The 23,947-nt window shown below is 44.4% G+C and overlaps 1 long non-coding RNA gene and 1 pseudogene across 1 annotated transcript; one reads left to right on the top strand and one right to left on the bottom strand.

Annotated features, from left to right (window-relative positions):
* Positions 1 to 2,670: 2,670 nt before the first annotated feature.
* On the top strand, positions 2,671 to 11,415 carry LOC123087606 (phosphatidylinositol transfer protein 3-like; annotated as a pseudogene).
* Positions 11,416 to 14,483: 3,068 nt separating this feature from the next.
* On the bottom strand, positions 14,484 to 17,537 carry LOC123082633 (uncharacterized). Its single transcript, XR_006439081.1, has 2 exons — positions 15,868 to 17,537; positions 14,484 to 15,068 (listed from the first exon to the last, which is right to left on the bottom strand). It is a non-coding gene; the product is annotated as an uncharacterized lncRNA (long non-coding RNA).
* Positions 17,538 to 23,947: the final 6,410 nt, after the last annotated feature.

Below are 23,947 nucleotides of genomic sequence, written 5' to 3' on the forward strand. Positions count from 1 at the left end.
CATATATTATTGCTCTAATATTTGATCAAAGTTAGCCTCAAAAAATGCATTAGGCCCTATATAGATGAAAGGAGGGAGTATGTTATTTATATTTAATAATTTTTTTACAACAATATAATAATTGAACATAATAAATTATATGTAGTTTCAGTTTTAGCTTTTTATATTATTACTTCAAATATTCATGTTTCAAACGACGAATCACATTAAAATATGTTGTAAAATATTTTCGCAACAATGTGCGGGGCATCATCTAGTTTTAAAGTTATTGGTGGATCATCCTTGTCAAAGAAAAGACATTATAAATGATTCTTGTGATACCTCATATGAAAGAGGTTTGAATGTTTTAATGATCCTATATTTGGTCCGATGATAGCAGAAGATACCAATATGACGTTAAACGAAAAGCTAGGTCAAGCGTGTGTTGAGTGTTGACTCAATCACCCAAATATAAGTGTGAAAGTGAACATGTCAATTTGCCGAAAGTTTAAATTCGTGGAACCTAATGACGACGCATAAGATGATGTATAAAAAGTTAAAAACTAGGCTGATCTGCCCTAGGTACTGCGTCAGCACGTGCTGCAATCTATCGGTTGGTGTTGGATTTGGAACTCCACAGCCTAATAGCGGACTTTGATGAGTTTGCAAACCACATGTCCAATGAATGGTAAGAGCAACTCCAATGGACCGACCCAAATGGACGGTGATTTCGTCCGTTTATTCTCCGTTTGGGTCGGCCGCCAGTTCGGCGTCCGCCCTGTTTTTCATATGGGTCAGCAGCGCGCCCAATGCGCTGACCCATATGTGCAGGTGAGGCCGGCTAACCATCCAATTGTGCATTGCATTCAGCATATTATGAAATGATAATTTAACAAACAAAATATTCCGCCCAAATAAATAGTATAGTTTACAGGCCAAATAAAAATAAAAATGTTTCACTTAGTTTTACAAACGAATAAAAGAAGATACATCTATTGGTTGCCAACATGAGTCCATATATGCTCAACCAAATTACATATTGGGAATCGTCGGAGTCGCAAATGAAATTGTGGAAAAAGTACTCGTCGGCAGAGTCCATTTTCGTACCTTGGCAAACTATCGAACAGTTTGCGGGAGTCGAAGAAGGAGACGGCCGGCGAGGGGAGACGCGGCGCCCACAGACCAGCTAGCTGCCCTGCCGGCGTGCGACGAGTGTGACGGCGTCCGACGAGCATGCCGGTCGTATGTAGCGGGGGCGGCCAGGCGTCTTCTTGGTCGCGGGCAGCTGTGCGGTTGGGGAAGCGGCGGCGGGAACTAGTTTGCTCCCCGGCGGCGGCGGGCGACTGGGGGCAAGGGCGGCGTTGCTGGGCGGATGTGGAGGCGGCGGCAGCTGGAAGAGTCGCTGCAAAAATGGGCGGTGGCGTCAGTGACGAAGGAGGCGGGGGGTGAGGGTTGCTTGTTGGCCAGAGGAGGGAGGCCGATGTGCCACAGACCAGCGGGCCCGGGGACAGGAGTAGGCGAACGCACATACGTCCGTTGTGTGTCCACGCCGACGCAAATCAGGCTAAAAAATGGGCCGGAAATGGGTCCGCGCGTCCGTTTGGGTCGGCGCGTTGGGCCGCCTTTTCTGTCCGTGCCGATCTAAACGAACGGCCGCGGACGAAATGGGTCGTTCTATTAAAGTTGCTCTAACAGCCTAATTGCAAAGGAGGCAGAGGAATTATTCCGAATAAAAGAGGAGGCAGAGGAATTAAGCGACGGCATGCATGAATGAAATCTGTCTGTCTGCCTGTGTGTCAGCGGCGGATCCAATTAATGGTGATTGCGAAACGAACGAGCTTCACGAGGAAACGATGGCGATCTCGCCGCCGTTGGGCGTTGGCCCATAACCCACTCACTCACTCTGCCAGACACCAAGCGAGGACGTGTGTACGTTCTCGGCAGTATAGCAGTTTACTTAACACTGTTGTGGTGTGGTGCTCGTGTCGTGTGTACCCGACCATTAATTAATCGCAAATAAACGTGAGGACGATCGACCGGACGCAAAGTTTCTTCGGAAGTACTAAGCAGACGATACACAGCAGCCGAACACTGGACGATGCTTGATCTAGCCGCTGGATTCCACTTTGTCCAACGCATGCACGGTTGGATGAGTGCGATCGTGCACAAACCGGCTGAACAACGTCGTGTGTATAGCAGCACTCAAGTTTCTTTCTCTCAAGTCTCAAGCGTGAGGTCCCACCGACCCCGTCCCAGCGGTTTTGGGTGTACGTGTCTGTCTGCCATGAACTCATTACCGTTCACTGTTGATAGCTAACCAATTCCCAAGTTCCAGCGAAGAAGAGAAGTGGATGTCCGTGTAACCAACGCAACCTGCGAGAGATGGATGTTACGTAACGTAGTACGTATGAATACGATGTTAGTGTGGCAGACGGACGTACCAATCTTGTTCTTAGATGGAGTAGGCAGCTAGTAGTGCAGAAAGTACTGCCAATCTTTTAGATTGCAGAGGAGATTTGGGTCCTAATTACTGAGCTCTAAATACTATAGGAGAAACGTGTGGCTATGTGGGCGTCCAGTGCGTCTCGTCCATTTCCGTTCCTGCCGACGGACAGGGACGGAACACTTCACTCGCTCACGCTCACGCTCGAGCCTATGATTTAGAGGTCACATGCAGCTTTAATTCGCTCAGACACGCAGCAGCAACCCAGCTCATCCCAAGCCTTCTACGGCTATAAGAACCAGCCAGCCCTCTACCGGCCAACACAGACCAGAGCAGAGCAGATCGAGCGCCTCCATTGCAGCAGGAATGGACTTCGGTACTGATGAGGGCCAGCACGGCCATGGCGACGGAGGCGATGCGGCGGAGTGGAAGAAGGTGGCGGAGCTGAGGGCCGTCGCCGAGGCCCAGGACCCCGCGGCCAAGGTACCCTACCCTACCGCATCCATCCATCGTCTCCTTGATTCCTCGTCAGCTCGTCGCGTGAGTACAAGCCAGAATCTAACACGACACTAAACACCCGACATGACACAATGATACGGCTAGAGTAGAAACACTGTTGTCCAAAGTACTGACCCCTGTCACTGTCCTCGACTCCCTAAACCCATGACCACTTCATTTCCCAATCAGCACGGTTAAATTAGGTTGCTGTGCTAGCTTAATTAGCTGATAGTGGTTGGCTGGCCAACCACTCTTCTCATTTGCGAGGAGAGGAGATACATCCAATCAGCACTCCAATCTTGATGGTCAATCATCCTTATAGAATTGGCCATCCAACCATGCATCGTACATATCGGCTTTTTTACTTGGTCTATTCTATGAGATTTTTTTTTTCATGACTACCCGACAGAAGCTTATGGCAAGGGAGGTTTTTGTTCAACCATGGATGGTGATGTAATCTTAAGATTGGGCCTCCATCTTAGGTTGTTGCTCTATTCTTACTTTTTTTGCAAGATAAATTATTTCATATTTCGACGTGTTGGCTGTCCATCTTGTTATGCAGAGGCCTGACATTTGCTCAATGTGGTTGTATCAACTCAATATAACGATTGAATGGAAATGTCTTTGTAAAGAAAACATGTATCGTATGTGTGGGCAACAACAATCCACCTGTTGATCTACGCTATCGTGCACGTGTAGGAGGAGGACGATTTCGTGCTGCGCCGGTTCCTGTGTGCTCGGGACTACAACATTGGCAAGGCGTCGACGATGCTCCTCCAGTACCTCGCCTGGAAGCGTGTCACCAAGCCCCATGGCTCCATCTCCGGCGAGGAGGTGCGCGACGAGATCGTAAAGAAGAGGGTCGACATGCAGGGCTTCGATCGTCTTGGTCGCCCCATGGCATATATCTATGGCGCACGCCACTTTCCCGCCCGGCGAGACCTTGACGGATTCAAGCGCTATGTAGCCTATGTCCTCGACAAAATATGCACCAGGTACATCCATATATTGATTTTTCATACTAGCTAGCTACGTTTCATCAGCGAAACTGCTCTATGAACGACAAAACATGGACGATGTGTGGACGACAACAAATCCAACGGCCGTTGCACCGCTGTGGGCATGCATGTGTGCGGCCACATTATCACTGCCGTTCATGAGTCGTCTGATTTTGCCGTCCGTATAGCAATCTCCTTTCATCAGTCGAGTTATTAATTGATGGGTTTGTCTTTTTTTTTGACATTCAACACCTCCTTTATTAATTAGCTACAATAGTAGCATCAGAAACAATCAGGGGGATAACCGCCCCCGGGGCTGTATCCAGCCAAACACCGGGAGGATTGAATTTAACTACTCTAGCTAACTCATGAGCTACTTTATTGTTATCTCTATAGCAGTGTTCAAAGATGATATGAGTAAAATCTAAGGACATAAAAAAACAGTCATCAAGGATGGCACTGGCAACCGAAGAAGAACTCCCTTCTTTAAGCGCGTTGATGACCTCAAGACTATCCGAATTTAACTCGATCTTGTTGCATCCAGCGGCACGGGCTAGATTCAAGCCAAACCTTACTGCAATTGCTTCTGCGGTAATTGCATCATAGCATATGTTCAGTTTTTCATTGGCTGCTACCACGAAATTACCATTGTGGTCTCTAATGATAGCCCCCACAGATCCCTCCAGCGAATCATGGTCGAACCCCGCATCCACATTCAGCTTGACGTACCCATTCCTCGGCCTCATCTAGCCAGCCTGTCGGATCTTTGGTTTTGGAGAATAAGCATTAATATAGTTAGCAGCAAGTGATCTCACCGCTACACTGATCTGTGAAGCATTAAGCTTTACTCCTCCATGTGTTAGCTTTCTTCTTTCCCACCACAAAAACCAGCAGCAAGTGGCAATTGTTTCTCTGAATTTGGGGAGTCCCAACACATGGATATGATTATCTGGAAGATTGAGAAGGAATTCTAAAGTTACTTCCCCAGATATGTCCAAAACCAGGGCTTTAGTGGTTACCTCATGCAATCCAAGCAGCTTTCAAACCTCGGTGGCGACTGGGCACTCAAACAACAAGTGTCGAATGGTCTCAGGGCCTAGGTTGCAAGAAGGACAATGGGCTTTTATCTTGATATGTCTATCCGCCAATAACGCCCGGCATGGAATAGCGCTGTGGATCACTCTCCAAACAAAAATTTTAATTTTTGCAGGACAATTCAGCCCCCAAAGAGATTTCCACGTGGGTTTAGGCGCTGATGAGCTACAGCCAGCCTGCATATGGTGACCAAACTGGGCCTCCCAAACAGCATGATATGCAGATCTTACCGAGAAACCCCCTGTCTTTGTCAAGCTCCATGCCAAGAAGTCTGACATTTCATATATAGGCAGTGGGATAGCAAGTATTCTCTGGGCATCAACATGACAAAAAGTTTGGTACACAAGCTGCCTATCCCACTCCCCCGATGCAGGATCAATTAGCTCAGATACACGGGATAACAAGTGGTTACCTCTAGTGGAGATAACTTTTTTAGATGGTGATTGTGGGATCCAGCAATCTTCCCAAATTTTAATTTTTTGTCCATCGCCCACTCTCCATATTATGCCGTGCTTCAAGGTGTTCACTCCTTCCATTATACTTTGCCATGTGTAGGAGGCCTTCTTCCTCAACCCCACATTCATAAGATCGTCATTTGGGTAATACTTTGCTTTGAGAATCTTTGCACATAGTGACTCAGGATCATCAATAAGCATCCATGCTTGTTTTTCCAATAGAGCCAGATTGAAGCAGTGAATGTCTCGAAAACCCATACCTCCTCTGCTCTTCGGTATGCACATCTTCCACCAAGCAAACCAGTGCATTCTCTTGTGTGACGCATCATCACCCCACCAAAAACGTGATATCGCATCTGTGATTCCTTTGCAAATGTTTTTAGGAATTTTGAAGATCGACATCGCATAAGATGGTATGGCTTGTGCAACAGACTTAATAAGCACTTCCTTACCTCCAGAAGACAGGCACTTTTCTTTCCATCCAGTAAGTCTCAAGATTAAACGATCAATCAAATATTGGAAGCTGTCGCTTTTATCCAAACCCAGGGTAGCAGGCAAACCCAAATACTTATCATTGATGGCCTCTGTCATTATATTAAGTGTGCCACAAACCTGAGCCTTCATGTTAACATCTGTGCTAGGACTGAAGAAAATGCTTGATTTATCCACACTTACTAGCTGACCTGAGGCACCATAGTATAAATCTAGTAGTGATTTCAAACAAGTGGCATTTTGTACATTAGCTTTCATGAGAATTAATGAATCATCAGCAAATAAGAGGTTGGTGACCAACGGTGCATCACGACAAACCTTAACTCCCACTAACTCTCCTGACTGCTCTGCATGATTTAACAAGGCTGTAAGTCCCTCTGTACATAGCAGGAATAAATATGGTGACAAGGGATCTCCCTGTCGAAGTCCACGAGAAGGTTTGATTGTTTCCGATTCAACTGAATTATATGTCACTTTGTACTCCACCGAAGACACACATGCCATTATCATTCTGACCCAATCAGGTTTGAAACCCAGTTTCAGCAATATTGCTTCCAAGAACACCCACTCAACACGGTCATAGGCTTTGTGCATATCTAGTTTTACCACACACCAGCCCTCCTTGCCCGCTCTTCTCTGTTTAATAGCATGGAGACTTTCATATGCAATCAGAACATTATCGGTAATAAGCCTCCCTGGGACAAAGGCACTTTGTGTAGGACTTATAATTTCTGGAAGTACATTTTTTAGCCTAGCAGCAATCATCTTAGAGATAGTTTTGTAGACCACATTGCATAAGCTTATAGGTCTAAACTGTGAGACTTTCTCGGGTGTATTTACCTTAGGAATCATTACAATGATAGTGTCATTCCAACCACGTGGCACCTCATGAGAGTTGACTGCATTTAACACCTCCATGACTAGATCGTCCCCAAGCATTGGCTAGAATCTTTTGTAAAAGACTGCATGTAAACCATCCGGCCCTGGTGCTTTAAAATCACCAATGGAGAAAAGTGCCTTCCTAACCTCCTCAGCCGTGTAAGGTGCCATAAGAGCATCATTCATAGGATCTGTTACTCTTCGTTCCACTAGAGACAACACATTATGGTCTGGATTTTGAACCTGCGAAGTGAATAGATCAGTGAAGTATCCGGATATAATGGTCTTTATATCATCATCATTTTCTTTACACACTCCTGTATCGTCTAGTAGTTTTTTAATGCAGTTCCTTTTCTTCCGCGCTGCTGCTGCTCTGTGAAAGAAAGTTGTGTTCCGGTCGCCATGCAGTAGACAGTTAGCGCGCCCACGCTGGAGCCATGTCATCTCCTCCTGATCCAACAAGTTCTCAACAAGAACCTGAAGCTCTTTCATCTTTTGCCGCGCTTCAAAAGTATTAGGATCACGCCTTAGTTTCTCTATTTCCTTCTTGGTCGTTATAGGTTGTCGGTGGGGCAGGAGAAGTTTGCGGCAGTGATAGACTTGAGAGGGTGGGGTATGCAAACTGCGACATCCGAGGCTATGTGGCAACGCTCGACATCATGCAGAGCTATTACCCTGAGCGATTGGGGCATGTGTTCCTGATTCATGTGCCCTACATGTTCATGGCCGCATGGAAGATGGTTTACCCCTTCATCGATGACAAGACAAAAAAGAAGTTTGTGTTTGTCGTTGATAGGGACCTCGATGCCACTCTTCGGGACGCCATTGACGACTCCCAACTACCTGAGGAATACGGCGGCAAGCTCAAGCTATAGGGCCACAGTAGTTCAATGTCGTGCAAGTCCATCTGACTATCGAACAATTAACATATGCATTAAGGGTGCCCCGAAATAGCCATCGATGGAGCCTAGATGAGAGAAGCGACAATCCGTTCAATGGCAGGAGATCGACTCACCGTAGTCTAGACATAAATGCCATATGAGGCTATGCAACCACCCTTTATGTATGTTTAGCTATGAGTGAATCCTACATAAATAATTCAGATGAATTTGATATGGGAATTGACTAACTTGTGTAATAGTATGAGAGGGACTGGTGAGTCTAATTAAGTTAACAATAATGTACATACACATCAAACATTTTGCTTGGATAAACATGTATCCCCCCATTCTGAAATCTAAGGCCTACAGATTTAATATGAAAGCCGAGAATATTTATTTTAAAATAGTGGAAGAAAGGCAACCGCACACCTGAACTTTTCATCCAAGCTCAAAAGATGTTGTGCCTTATTGGGCCCCTCCATCCAAGTTCAGGTGTAGTATTCATGTATACTACCTCTGTTCGGGTTTATTGAGCCTCTTTGTATTTTGGGCCTGACTTTGATCATCTATAGACTACTAAACTATGAAGTATATGCTAACAAAATTATGCTGTTCGATTTGTATTTGAAAAAGCTTTCCAACAATATAATTTTTGTGACATATAGTTTACATTTCATTAGTTAAAATTTTAAGTCAAAGTTTAGCCCAAAATAAGAGGGGCCTAATAAACCCAGAAGCTGGCCCAAAATTACACTCGGAAGCCGGCCCAAAATTACACGCAGCCTGCCCCTCCCACACGCTCTCTGCCCTCGCTCCCCTTCCATCCTCGTCTTCCCCACCGCCGCCCAGATCCGGCGTCCCCGGTCCCGGTGGCCCGCAGCTCACGGCAGGCCGCCCAGCCTGTCTCTCCTCCCAATCGAAGCTCGGCCCCGCCCCGCCGGGCAGCTCCTCCACGACGCCCTCCTGCAGGTAGGCGCCCGCCCACATTCCACCTGATTGATTGTGCTAGCGATGCCACTTCCGGCGCATAGTGGCCACTGGAAACTGCCATTGCCAAGCGGAGTAGGGCCTCTTACCTTAGTCTCCATGGTTGCTACCGCCTACCGGTGAATCGCTAACCGTGGGTCAGAGATGAATACTGCATCGAAAGATTGTATTGATGTATGTGTGCCTAGTTAGTTATTTTTGTAGTACTACTCAGTGTGGTAAAATGTACAGCCCACTTTTGTTGAAAGACAACATGAATTGCAGTGGTGCACACATTTCTTACCTCACTCGTTTATCTTTCTCTGAAACATGTATTATTTCTGGATATCAGTTTGTAGCGCATCACTGTAGTTCAAATCGATTAGCTGCCGCTGAAGCTGAATCCTCTCAGTTTTAGATGATTACCAAATATAGACGCGTAACCATTGATCGCTGAGAAACCAGAGCACGTACGAGTCTATCAGAACTTACCCTGTAAAACATTAAATTTCTGCCAGTAGGGAGTAGATTTAACTAGCTAACTGGAAACAATTTCAGGAAGTGCTGCAAAAAACAAAAGGAAGACAAGGATCACGATGGCGTTATGTCAGAGCATCTCCAACAGGTGCGGCAAAAGGCGTGGCCGCGCGGTAAAATTTGGTTTTAGCGCGCGCCGACTGGTTCCGCGCTCCAGCGGTGGCGGGAACTTACCGCGGGCGGGAAGCGTTTGCGCGCGCGCAGGAGAAAGCGGCACGCGGCGCGGTAGATTTGGCGCGCCGCTTCGCGCGCGCCTATAAAACCACGCGCCCTCCCCTCACAACCTCGCCACCTCGCCGCTCCACCGCTTTCCGCGCCACCATCGCGCCACCATGCCGCCGCGTCGCCGTGGTTCTTCAGGCTACCGCGGCGTCCGCGAGCGCCCCAACGGCTGGTACTCCGCCGAGATCCGGTCCGGCGACGTCCGGCTCGGCCTCGGGTCGTTCCGGAGCGCGTACGACGCGGCGGCGTGGCGCTTGGATAGGCCCCGGTCGCAGATGAACTTCCGGGACGTCTTCACGCGCGAGCAGGCGCAGCGCGTCGCCCCTCCGCCGCGTCTCATCACCAACATGGACCGTGCCGACCACGCTCGGCGCTGCCGCCGCCTCCTCATCGCCGAGGAGGACGAGCGAGCCATGGCGGAGTGGCGCCGTCGCCACCTGGAGGACGTCGCCGACGAGCGTGCCTACTGGGCGGAGAGGACGGCAAGGCGCCGCGCGGAGTGGGCGGACCGGCGTCGGCGGAAGGCATTGGCGAATGCGCAGTGCGATATCGTTGAAGCATGTGGGAGGTCGATCTTCACGTCAAACGATGAACGTTGGGACGACATATGGCTCGATACCTCGGACAACACCGACGAGGATGATGATGGTGATGATGGTAGCGACTTGGAGTAGTTTCTATCTATGTATGCCGTAGTAGTTTCTATCTAGTTGCACCGTAGGTCTATCTATCTATGCTTTCGAACTATCTATCTAGTTGCACCCATGTAAAATACCTTTGTATCGTTTTTTTATCTATGCAATTTATCGTTTTTTATTATCTTATTATCTATGCTTCCGAAAATGTTAAATGAGCGCGCGTGCTGCATTTTTGCGCGCTGTTGGAACGGCGCGCGCGCGCTGCATCTTGCGCGGCTGCTGGAGCCAGTGCTGCGCGCCACGCCAAACCAGACGATAGACGCACGGCAAAGCTGTCTTTTGCGCGCGGCGCGTTCGGCGCCTGTTGAAGATGCTCTCAGGCACTGGGATGGTCAGACGGGGAGGTGATGCGGCCGGAGTCGAAGCCCTGCTCCCTCCTGATGCGTCACACCGCGGGCATCTTCTCTGTCGGTGGCGCCCTCGCTTCCTGGGTGCTCTGTCGCCTTCACTACGGTAGTATTTCTTTCTTCCGCCAAATACTTTAACTTATACTCTACTTACTCATCTTCAGGCATGCATACGCGTATTTGTTTGTTGATATTGATACTATCGTCCGTGCTCTTTCTGTATCTGTCTCTGTATACATGCTTTATATGAGCACTGTTTTGAGTGTTACTAGTCGTCAAAATCAAGCAACTTAAACCTTAAAAGTATTTGTGTTTACTAACCCAGCAGTGTATGCATCGGTCATATATATATGCAGGTCCGAGGATAACAGTCCCGAGGAGCCTGAAGTGGGCGTCCTGTGGAGCGATCTGCACAAGCTCGGCATCGGCCTCGCTGGTGCGGCTCTTGAGCCCGGAGTGCGAGCCGCAGAACATAGCGGCTTACGACAGGCCCGAACACAAGCCTGCATAGTGGTAGTATACCTTGGAGGCGAGGTTCTTGATGATCTATCCCAGGAGATGGAGACACATTTATCAGCACTTGTCGAGTGAGAGAGGTTCATCTACCCATATCGTAGCTGCCGATGGTGTGCGGTGAAAGGTCCAGGAGTTCAATGTGTCCTTTTTTTCCTGGTTGTTGCTGCTGGTGTTTTTTCTTCTGAAACTAGTGCATTCGGTACTTCCTCTGTAACTTAACATGACAGTGTTAAAAAAGTCTTATAGTACTCCCTCCGTCCGGAAATACTTGTCGGGAAGATGGATGTATCTAGATGTATTTTTGTTTTAGATGCATCCATTTTCATCAATTTCTACGATAAGTATTTCCGGACGAAGAAAGTATTAAGTTATAGAGGGAGTACCCGCAAAAAAAAAGTTACACAGTACTTGCGTACCAGTACCTCTGGTCTCAAGCAGAGTGCTTGTTCTTCCTTTGTTGGAAGTGAGCCGGCAACTCAACAGTCTGACTGAAAGAAAAGCCTAGTTGAGCAAAGGCAGACGAACGCCAGCGTCTGCTGGCCGGCGGCCGGCGTTCCTTGCGGCGGAACAGCAGCGTCGGAGAGGGTTGAGCGCACGCAAGCGAAGGGGCACGAGGGAACCAGCGGCTTGTTCATTACTACTCGTGATGGATCAACTCCAACCGCTGAGTGATACTACCTCCGTCTGAGATTATTAGTCCCAAAGACCAAAACAGCAGAACCATGAAACAGTAATAATTAGATTTATTGATTCACCTACTTATCTGCATGCACAAAGCAAAAGTCCACATGCAGCGGCTTACACGCGCATCAAGGCAAAAGTAAAACAGCATGCACGCAGCGGCCTTATAAATCCGGACGTCCTCGCGTGGCTCACGGCCTAATAAACTCAGACAAAGGTAGTAAGTAAGCTCTTCAGTTAATCCATGCCGTTTGTCTCAAAAAAGAAAGTTAATCCATGCCGTACTCCCTCGATTGTTCTGGCGACTGTTCGGTCACTCGCCTGCCCTGCACTTTAGTCCAGCCGAGAAGAGGACTGACACTACAGCTTAGGCCTCAGGACAGTGGCCAGTCAGATTACTATAGCTTACATTTTGTATGTGTATTTCTTTTCAATATCAGGACCGATTGATATTGCTTCGATGCTAACAGACTAATTGGGTTTGTCTTCATCTGCCATTAACATTTTGTACCTCATGATGCGGGAATCTATGAGTTTTCTGTTGGCCCATCCGTAAGGGCATCTCCCACACTTACTTTTAAACTGTCTGCATATGTTTGCCCTATCGGTCCAAGGACTAGTTAGACGTCCGTTATTTCATAAACCAAAGGGGCTTTGCAGGCATCCCGACCGCTGCCACACACGTGCTAGCCACTCGGATCCACCCCAAAATCTCTCCTGTGGGAAGCAGTTGTCGTGCATTCAAGTCGGCTTGCGCCTTCCAGAGTGCCAGCATCACATTCATGTCGTCCCAGAAGCAAATTTGACTTTTCATTAAAGTCGGCATTCAAGCGCGGCGCTGTCCCAAAGCGACGCCCGATCTCCGCACATATTCCATTGCCGGGTAAGCATGACCGGATGCGACAGTTATCCTTAATAGAATAAATAATGCAATCATGTACCATACACGTAGTCGATGATTCACTCATTTATTTATTGTCATCATATATTTACAGGAGGAACATAATGCTTTTTAATAATACTGGTTACTGAAATACATATTATGTTTTTAAGAGTATCACACATTGATTAATAATATCGTAATGTTAAAAAAATTTATAGATTAGATATAAATTACCATTCAAATATATAACTTTCACTATACTTGTTTTCTTAACTTCAAATTGTAATATGTACAATTTTACATAAGGAAAGACTGGAGTTCCGAATTTCATTTTTCTGTGTACTAAGACATTTTATATTGTCCTAATTTCTTTGTATTTTAATACAAATAACTATGCCGAAACATGCCAGTAATATATTTGAGGGGGAAAACAAAATAAATATTTGTACTAAACTTTTATATTTATACATAACACATTTTTATACATCACATGCATAGTAAATAGATTTTTAATATTTTTTATGATAATTAATTAAATGTCAATGTTACTAAATATTAATAATAGTGTTAATTATGTTATAATTGTAATGTATATGATTGAGAATATGCATGCATCATGTTAAATTTAAACTATGTTTATAATAAGAGTTATATTGGTTTTGAGTTTTTCCATATGCCAAGCCTAAAAACATATTTAAACCAAATCTCCACCAATATGACAAAGTAATAAACCAACAATATCACATGTCTTCATGGTTTAATTTGTTATACTTGCATTAGAATAGCGCGTATGTGTGTGACGCGCTATTCGTCACCCTGGGTGAGGAATTCGAAACGCTACAGTCGAGATGTCGCATGCGCCGTAAATTTACCTCAGAAGAACAAGCGCACACGCATGCATCCCACGCACTGCATGAAACTTAAATTCCTGTTGTAAAGTTACAGAACAACTAACGCTCCGTCACAGCTACATGCAACGTATGAAAATGGATTGCATGCCATAAATTTACTTCACGGATCGTCTCCCGGAGAGGGACTGCTGCCATATGAGAGCCTCGCGCAGGGATGCGCCGTGGCCGCTGTGCCCTGTCCGGAGAGTAGTCGCCGCGGCCGGTGGTGAGACAGCTCGTTTCTGCGTGGAGATGCCTTCACTGGAGCAACCGTCCCACGCGAGAAGGCCGCAGTGGGATGGCTTCGTCTCGGCGAGCAGTCATGGTTCTGCTTCGAGGTGCTTCAGAACGCAGCTGATTCATATATCTTTTCCCCTGTATTTAGGTAGACTTGCTCCGTCCATAACGCTCCAGGGAGAGGATGTAGTGGGTGCTCTTGCTGCATTTTTTGTTGTTTGACGATTGTTGGATGTAGTACTGGCTTTCTTTGGAATCTTTGGCACATGAATGACATGCCCGCTGGTGATTATGTGGTCTGCATTGCTGCTTCATATTCATGCATCACAATTATACTGAGACATTTTCTTTTTTGCACCGTTGGTTTAGCAAGTGTATGGTGTAAGGTCATGTCAGAGTATGATACATACTGTTACTTCTTGACTGTTACATATAAGCTCATTTCCTAATACTATTGGTGATTCTGAGTGCTTGCACGTCAAAGTTACACCCCTAGCCTTTTATCAACTCCCTGGTGGACTGGTTGTCAATATCTGAACATGGTAGATATTGCCTTAAAGGAAATGAATGGTTGGCCATCACTCTCCCAGTTACCATAATATGATAACTTTAACAGATAACAACATCATCAAACCACCAAAAATACATTAAAACCCAACTTAAATTGTATAAAATAGATCAGAGCAGCAAAGTAATAGGCAAACCTTTTAAAATTTCGAGTGACAACTTAAATGTGTTGGATGATGCAAATAAAATGAACCGCTCTGGCAGTCGTAAGAAATTACGTTACAGCAACTAGGCACAATAAAGAACATCTACAAATATATAAATAGGAGCAGCTTTGTAATTTACATCTGGTTTCTCACAGGTCTGAACTTCTCCTAAAAATAAGCAACATGATTGGTTATATTCAACCCATGGAACATGTAGCAGAGATCTTTAGCCCAGCATTGATTACCCTTTGTATGCAATACAGAAACTATCGATTAGAACTTCCAGAACAAAGCTTTGATCCAACATTCTTGGTCACACTTGCTGGAGGATCAACAAAATTATGTTCACTGGGTGTCGCTGCCCTCTCCCATCTCTTTGCAGGAAACTTCTTGTTCGGAAAGCATCTGGTGGCCTTTGACGGACTAGCCAAGGAGGAGAGAATGAAACGACAGGTTGATGAGCAGCAGAAGGAGTTGCATCTGCAAGAGCCCGCTCATCTGCCGGTCCAGTATTGTCCCTTTGGACATGGAACCACAGTCCATCCTTTGGTGCGCCTGACCCTGACAGTCATCAAAATGAAATTCTAAAGAATATTGACTCCATTGAAAATGGATTTTCTTAACCCTGCTGGGAGTAGTGCCTGTAAACTTTATGGCTCTGTGAATAAAATAATTGTAAATTAGTCACTCTGAAAAATACAAAAAAGTTCGTTCAAAATAGACTAGAAAAACATAGGTTTTACACACCGTAATTTCTGAATTTGACTGAAGTAGTAAACAAAAGAGAACAAAAAATAATAGAATTATACAAGAACAAAAGGAACCTTAGAACCTCTTATTTCTCCTCCTAAACAAGAAGTAAACATATATCTCTAAAATTGTGAGCTTAAAGGCTTGACATGATAATTGACATCCTTGACAAAAATTTCTACAGGGAATATTTTTTTGATGGAACATAATAAATAATATTGTACAAGCCAACAGTCTACATTCAACACACTAGTAGTAACCAAAAATCGACCATAGCAAGAAGCCACAAGTTAACAAAGATTCAGAGTTATGGGCAGAAAACTAAATATTTTCTGTTTCGTAAATGAAGAGCTTCATTTATAGAGGAAAAAAACTTTTAGGCAACATTTACATGGTATATGACAGTACTAAACCCTCCTTCATCAACCATGGAATCTACACGACGAGTAGAAGTGAACTAATAATGACATGGTCTATCAACAAAAACAAAGAAGGGTTCTGCTCCAACACATAGGAACTGGGCAAAAAGATATTAAATCTGAGTATTAACCTTGAAGGACAGCTACAACCAAACCAAATAAATTGGAGGAGGAGATCAAAACTGCAACAGCAATGCCTAGCCTATGCCTATTGGGACATGATCTTCATTCAAATAACTAAATTACTTTCACTAACTGTAGCCATACTGGGAATAAATGGACACATACTCCTGCAAATTTATGTAGAGGGGGCGATACTGAAGAGCTCCAGCAGTGAAGGCCTGGTTGCCGACCATCGTGGTGGGAGGAGATGCAGACCACATCAACAAGCAAGTCAATAGTCAACGTAGCCTGACACCGAGGACCACCAACAACGCTGCACAACGACCGCCCGCGACGCTGCACAACTGCTCTGGTGCTGCGAATCGACGACCACCCGCGACCCTGCACAACTGCTCCGGTGCTGCGAATCGACCACCACCCACCACAGTGCAAACACTAGAGAGTGATCCAAAGAAGCAGTTACAGAGTGTTACATGCAAGAACACAAACACCGGCACATAAGGTGGTATCTAAGTTACTTCTTTAGACAAAATTGTCACACCCCGCTTTACAAGAAGCAAAAACAGTTTGCTGAGGATACCAGCTCTGACAGGCAGTCATGAACACATGACAAGCCAAGTGCAATCCATAAATATCATCCACTTGTATCTCACGAACCTATCCAAAAAAACACCATGTACGTAGGAGAGGCACACAAGCATATATACCAGAAAAGAACTGAGAACACATCCAGATAGTACTCAAAACTCCCACTGTTGCATATCCCTGTGGTGGTTCTTTACCTTTTCTATTGTTTATTTCCGCAGCTTACTAAGTTCAGGCTAGAAGAGGCATGAATCCTATAGTCGGTTATCAAGCAATCTACTTGGATCTTGTTGCCACATGCAGAGGCATTGCTCTTGCTGAGAAGTACTTCCTGGACCTCCCATCGCACGCACCAAGTAACAGCCATTAGACCAAAAAAAAAATCCAGGAGCACAAGGGCCTAATAAGAAACAAAAGGAAACACGGTATGGGTTCAGCTTTCATCTGTGGGCGCTCGATCCTATCCCCTCCCTTCTCTGTTTTCTACCTGTCCCCAAAAACTGATGTAAAACTCTGTCATTGGCCCTCCCCAAGATTATTCAGAAAGGAAGAAGCACGACAGTGACTAACAACTGATCTCCCGGTTCTTCCATGAGCTCTTGCAAAATAAAACACATCATCACCTCCCAGATAACAATGACAACACAGCAAATCTAGTACTGAACCCTTCATAATGAAAATTTGTAAAAGAGAGCATTAGAATTGAAGATGCTCACCTCCTCCCATGGACTTACACACACGGAGCAGATCAGGCACAACCACCCACTGCAGTTTCATGACATCGCCATCACAACCCAAAGCTGCGCCGCGATCACCAATCATGGCGCCTCCCAAGACCTAGGCAGCCGCCAAACATCACGCCAGATCACCTGCCCAGCGACGAACACAACCTCGAGCCAACCGTCCTCTAACCACACCGCCGAGCAGCACACCGCCATGCACCGACGGCTTCCCTTCGAGCCAACCCGTGGAGCACATCGCCGCCGTTCGCCGTCAATACTCTCAAAACCGTTCGCGGCCTCTTATTTTTAGAAAATACTAAAAACAACTGTTCGCGGCGGACTAGAAAAGGACGTGGAGGTGGGCTAGTTTGAGTCAACCTCCAAAACGTAAGATTAGCTCAACCATGCTGTAATTTTACAGTCACGGGACGGTGGTTTTTTTTTTCCATCTCACGACCGTGGCGTGGTTGGACCGAAAGTATGGCTGGCTTGGTCGATCGACCAGGGTGAAGAATTACTTATTCTTCACCCTGGGTTACTAATAGACTTTATATATATATATACATAAGACCAGGGTCGCGCTATTCGTTACCCTAGGTGAGGAATAGTTATTCTTCATCCCTCTCTATTTTACCATCAATGCACCGTAATTTTACGTTCCGTAAGTTTTGTCTTATTTCCGAAGCAAAACGGGACCGTAAGAAAATATATAATCGCCGTAAAAAATATTTTATGTTATGTACAATTACAAACGTAAAAACATAGTCTAAAATACACATAAACTGTAATTTTTTTTGTCTTATGACCTATATTTTTATTTTCTTATGTCAAATTTTACGTAGTGAATCAATACGAATGTAATTATTTGAATTCGAAACGTAATTTAATTATGAAGTGATCGTAAGATTACCTCGGGTGAAGAATAACTTATTCTGCACCCTGGGTGATGAATAGTAACACTATATATATATATATATATATATATATATATATATATATATATATATATATATATACCGAACGCGAATTTTTGGGACATGGTGGCACGCGAGGATGTTATCCTGATCTATGATTGCTGCTAGACGATTCGTACTTAATATAGCGATTGATTGCATATTGCGGCAATACACATGGATAAGTGAGCGAATGCACATTGTTAATAAAGTAGACGTGGCCAGCTATAACTGAATTTGATGCAGAAAGACTGGTGTGTTTATGATCAAGGTGCAGGGTGGCAGGCTACCCATCAGTGCAATTAACATTTGTGACCTGGGCGGTAGTAAATGAGGCATGTTCCTAGTTAAAATTACTCACCCAGCCTGCGGTACGGAGTAGTGCAGTTAGTTCTTCTTCTTTTTATTATGCTAGTAGATTGTTTAGTGCACTCGTAGTATGGATTAGTGGAGTATTTATGTCACTCATCAAAGAAGCCTAGCTGCAATACTACTGGCACATTGATTAAACATACATTTATCGACTAATACAGTACTACTAGTACATAGATCATCGGCCAAGCACACGAACTTAGCTGCAACCATGATAAACTTGCTCATATATATTTTGGTAATTAAATACAGCTTGTAGATATTTTCATATTGTAAAGTTCAGTTAAAAATTCGTGAGTGTATTTTGATGTCCCTAATTTGTTCACAAATGTGTATTGTAATTTTTGGTTAACATCCAAAGTATGATTGTAAAGCTGAGATCAAAACCAAAGTCATATTGGTGATGTCTCAGTATTCTCTATTAAGCCGTGTAAAAATATATCTTTATTGTCCTATTAAATTTTGCCTGATGTTCTGTTAATTGATGTACTTTCTTTATTAAGGTTGCATTTAAAATACAAATTGTATTTTTCATAATTCGAGTTAACTATGAAGAATGAACCAACTAATTTTTTTGGGTAAGAAAGTGATACATCTAAGGAATTCGGTTGTGTGTCATAGTTCAATACAGCTTACTGCAGATAGCCCTTACGCGGCATGGAGCTGCGTCCCCTACCTGAACGCCATGGTATTTGGCTTATGGAAGGGATCAGCGTGGTGGATAGAAAAGGGAAGAAAATGTGGTCCGTCATTGGCCAACTGCTCCACATAAATGGAGAGTAACTCTCCTATTTAAAATTGTGGGTTCGGTATAGTTATTGGTGTCTGGCATACGTAAGTTAATACTATCATTATGAAATGCTGAAGCATTTTATACATGATTATTGGTATGTATACTGCACGCATCTTGGAGGAATGTGTGGTTAAGATTACAGCCTCGCGTGGCACTGTGTCCACTGGTGATTTATCGTATATATATCCCCATATATGTTCTTGTAGAGATCTCAAAGGTGTATTGTGTTAGAAATATCTAGTGGTTTCTAATTCTAGAGTACAGAAAATCATTAGGAGGTGCTTGTGGTGTAAACTTACTTTGACAAATTGAGCTTATTGTTTTTCTAGGTATTTAGTAGGGTCTTGGGTGTAATAACTATTACTAATCATGTAGTGGTATTTTTTTACCACAGTTCACTAGGTTTGTTGATTAGACTGGTCATAGTGGGAGTAACTTCAAGAGTAATATCGGGTCCAACTTAGCAAAATTGCATGTGTGGCAATGAGTTAACACTAGTAGAAAAAGGACCTAATGTGAAACACATTAGTCCCGATTTGTAACTGAACCGGCACTAATGTGACCATTAGTGCCGGTTTCAACGGTTACGCGAATGACGCTCATTAGTACCGCTTCATGGCGAACCTTTAGTACTGGTTCATGCCACAAACCGGTACTAAAGAGGTGGTGGCAAGTTGTTGTCAGGATGGGCCCCCACCAGCACCTTTAGTACCTGTTCATGCCAGAAACCGGTAGTAGAGTTTTTTAGTTGATTTGTTTTGCAGCGGTTTTTTAGTCCCACCTCGTCAAGCGAGAGGGACTCACAGCAGCTTATAAGTCCTGAGTGCATAGACGAGGAACGACGATGAAGGAGAGCCATAATGCTCACTTGCACATTGCTTAACTTCAGGCCTTGAGAAAATGGTGTAGACTGCACGGAGCTATATGTCCTTTATCAAGGCCTGAAGCTAAGCAACGTGCGGGTGAGCATTGCGCCTCTCTTTCATTTTTTAAAACTTATTACAACTCCATAGCATGTGCTAAAAAGTTGAGAAGGTTACGGCAAAAACTAGATGCACTTTGTGTACAAACTAGACAATCACTTTCGAAGTATCAGGGTTTCGGACGAAAACTCATCTGTTACAAAGACATTTCATTTTTTAAAACTTATTACAACTTCAATCTTTTTGTGCGTTCAGTATGCACCATTCAAATCTAGACTTCTCACGGCGCCCCCCACTAGTGCACGTGTCACTCTTTTTCTCTACTCCATCTCACATACACTGGTATATAATTTTATGTGTTCATTATGCACCATTTAAAGCCACGTCATCAACTTTCATACATTTCTGCCTTCATTTGCTTTTTTTCATGCATTTAATGATTTGGTTTGAGCTAAATGATCATGAAATTGAAAAGCACTACAAATGAACTCTGAAAAAGTTGAAACTTGGCATGGTATCATCATTTCACCCACATAGCATGTGCTAAAAAGTTGAGAGGGTTACGACAAAAACCAGATGCACTTCGTGTATAAACTGGATAATCTCTTTTGAAGTATTAGGGTTTTGGATGAAAACTCATCTATTACAAAGGCATTTCATTTTTTTAAACTTATTACAACTCTAGACTTTTTGTGCGTTTATTATGCACCATTCAAAGCTCGACTTCTCACGGCGACACCCACTAGTGCACGTGTCACTCTTTTTCTCGGCTCCATCTCACCTACACTAGTCTATAATTTTGTGCGTTATTATGCACCATTTAAAACTACATCGTCAACTTTCAACCATTTCTGTCTTCATTTGCTATTTTTCATGCGTTTAATGATTTGTTTTGAGCTAAATGACCCCGAAATTAAAAAGCACAACAAATTAACTCTGAAAAAATTGAAACTTGGCATTGTATCATTATTTCACCCACATAGCATGTGCTAAAAAGTTGAGAGGGTTACGACAAAAACTGGATGCAGTTTATGTACAAACTGGACAATCTCTTTCAAAGTATCAGGGTTTCATCTAGTGATTTAATAACTTGATCACTTAGGATCATATTAGTTGATCACTTAGGATTCATCCACTTGAAACTAACTCGTTGTTCTTTCACCTAGTAATTTAATAACTCATTATAATGTAAAAACAATCTCGAAATTGCTACTGTACGTAAATATACCTCGTGGTCTTTGTATATACCAATTGTGTATATATATATATATACCAGCAAATATGGTAGTATCGTAAAATATACATTTATACCAATATGTATATGTGTGTGAATGTATGTGTGAATGGTGGTGCGAGACATTCGATGATATATATATATATGATCGGTTCTACGAGAAATTCTATTTATATGTATGCATAACGTGTATAATATGTAGTATTGTAAAATACCAGCAAATGTAAAAAATTAAATGGAAAACACAAAATTAAAGGAAAAATAAATAATAAAACCAAAACCCCCAAACCTTTTAGTACCGGTTGGTGTTACCAACCGGTACTAAAGGTCTCCCCGCCCCCAGCGCTAGCTCGTGCCACGTGATGGCCCTTTAGTGGCGGTTCGTGTTGAACCGGTACTAAAGGGGGGACCTTTAGTCCCCACCATTTAGTGCTGGTTACAGAACCGACACTAAAAGGCCTTACGAACCGGTGATAAAGCCCGGTTCTGCACTAGTGTAATGAGAAGAGAGGTAAATTGAGTAACTTAGCTAGTTACCATAACATCACATATCCCAAGACAATATGAGTCTATAACCTAATAAATGAAGATTTGCATGACACCACGCCTATGTTACTATCCACTATGGAGGTAGTAACATAGCCTAGGGTAGCATGTATGTTAGTAGTGTATGTTACTACTCTCCACGATGGCTAATCTTAGGCTAGTCATAGTGGGAGTAACTTAGGTAGTAACATAGCGCACTTCGAGAAATTTTTGCTTATGTGGCAAGTAGTTAATAAGAAGTGGTAACATAATATGTTACTGTAACATAGCGTTTCCCAAGACAACATGAGTCTAAAAGCTATTAAATGAAGCCACATATGACACTACTCACGAGTAGAAAAGGGGCTTTCGTTCGGGCCTGGCCAGCCCATTAGTCCTGGTTCTGCCATGACCCGGGACCAATGGATGCATTCGCCCCGGTTCTTTAGCCCAGGGGGGCGGCCGGGGCCTCGTGGGCATTGGTCCCGGTTCGTATGGACCCATTTGTCCCGGTTCTAGGCATGAACTGGGACCAATGAGCCTCGCTCCTGGCCCTCAAATATTGGTCCCGGTTCTTGGCTCGAACCGGGACAGAAGGCTGGGCTTTAGTCCCGGTTCCAGCCACGAACCAGGACAAATGAGTTGCCTATATATACCCCATCGCCGGCGAGCAGAGCACTCCACAGTGCTCTATTTTTTGCTGGCCGGCGAGGAAGGGCATTTGGGTGCTCTAGCTCACCTCTTATGCATGTGAGGTGTTCGATGAAATGCCCGAGCCACATAAGTTAAGCTTTCTCCTCTCGAAGCTCGACCTCCGAGCTCCATTTTTTTCTGAGATTTGTCTAGGTTTAGCGGTCCGTCACGCCCCATCCTCGTCTTCACCGCCGTCGATCACTTGCGCCGATCTCGTCGTCGGCACCATCGTGGTGAGCCTCTTGTTCTTATTTTCTTTCTGAAATAAAAAAATCTTACTTTAGATAGACACTTGTCTAATTTTCTTACTTTTGACACACATAATTATATATAATGCATGCAGATGAACCGGCAATGGATGTACGGTGACAGACACACCTCCGAGTACATTAAGGGTGTGCGTAAATTTCTCGAAGTGGCTGAGGCAAACAAGCAGAATGGTTTTATGTGTTGTCCATGCCCTAATTGTGGGAATACGAGGTCTTACTCTGACAAGAAAATCCTTCACACCCACCTGCTTTATAAGGGTTTCATGCCACACTATAATGTTTGGACGAAGCATGGAGAAATAGGGGTTATGATGGAAGACAACAAAGAAGAAGAGGACGATGACAACTATGTGCCCCCTAAATACAGTGATGCTGCAATGGGGGAAGCTAAAGATCAAGAGGAACCAGACGATGTGCCCGATGATGATCTCCGCCGATTTATTGTTGATGCAAGGGAAAAGTGTGAAAGTGAAAACGAGAAGCTGATGTTCGATCGCATGTTAGAGGATCACAAAAAAGGGTTGTACCCCAATTGCGAAGATGGCAATACAAAGCTCGGTACCGTATTGGAATTGCTGCAGTGGAAGGCAGAGAATGTTGTGCCTGACAAAGGATTTGAGAAGCTACTGAAAATATTGAAGAAGAAGCTTCCAAAGGATAACGAATTGCCCGACAGTACGTACGCAACAAAGAAGGTCGTATGCCCTCTAGGATTGGAGGTGGAGAAGATACATGCATGCCCTAATGACTGCATCCTCTACCGCGGTGCGTGCAAGGATTTGAACGCATGCCCGGTATGTGGTGCATTGCGGTATAAGATCAGACAAGATGACCCTGGTGATGTTGAGGGCGAGCTCCGCAGGAAGAGGGTTCCTGCAAAGGTGATGTGGTATGCTCCTATAATACCACGGTTGAAACGACTGTTCAGAAATGAAGAGCATGCCAAGTTGATGCGATGGCATAGTGAGGACCATAAGAAAGATGGGAAGTTGAGAGCACCCGTTGATGGGTCACAGTGGAGAAAAATCGAGAGAAAGTATTGGGCTCAGTTTGCAAGTGACCCAAGGAACGTATGGTTTGCTTTAAGCGCGGATGGCATTAATCCTTTCGGGGAGCAGAGCAGCAATCACGGCACCTGGCCCGTGACTCTATGTATGTATAACCTTCCTCCTTGGA

Source organism: Triticum aestivum, chromosome 4A, assembly GCF_018294505.1.
Source record: "Triticum aestivum cultivar Chinese Spring chromosome 4A, IWGSC CS RefSeq v2.1, whole genome shotgun sequence".
NCBI classification, from domain to species: domain Eukaryota; kingdom Viridiplantae; phylum Streptophyta; class Magnoliopsida; order Poales; family Poaceae; genus Triticum; species Triticum aestivum.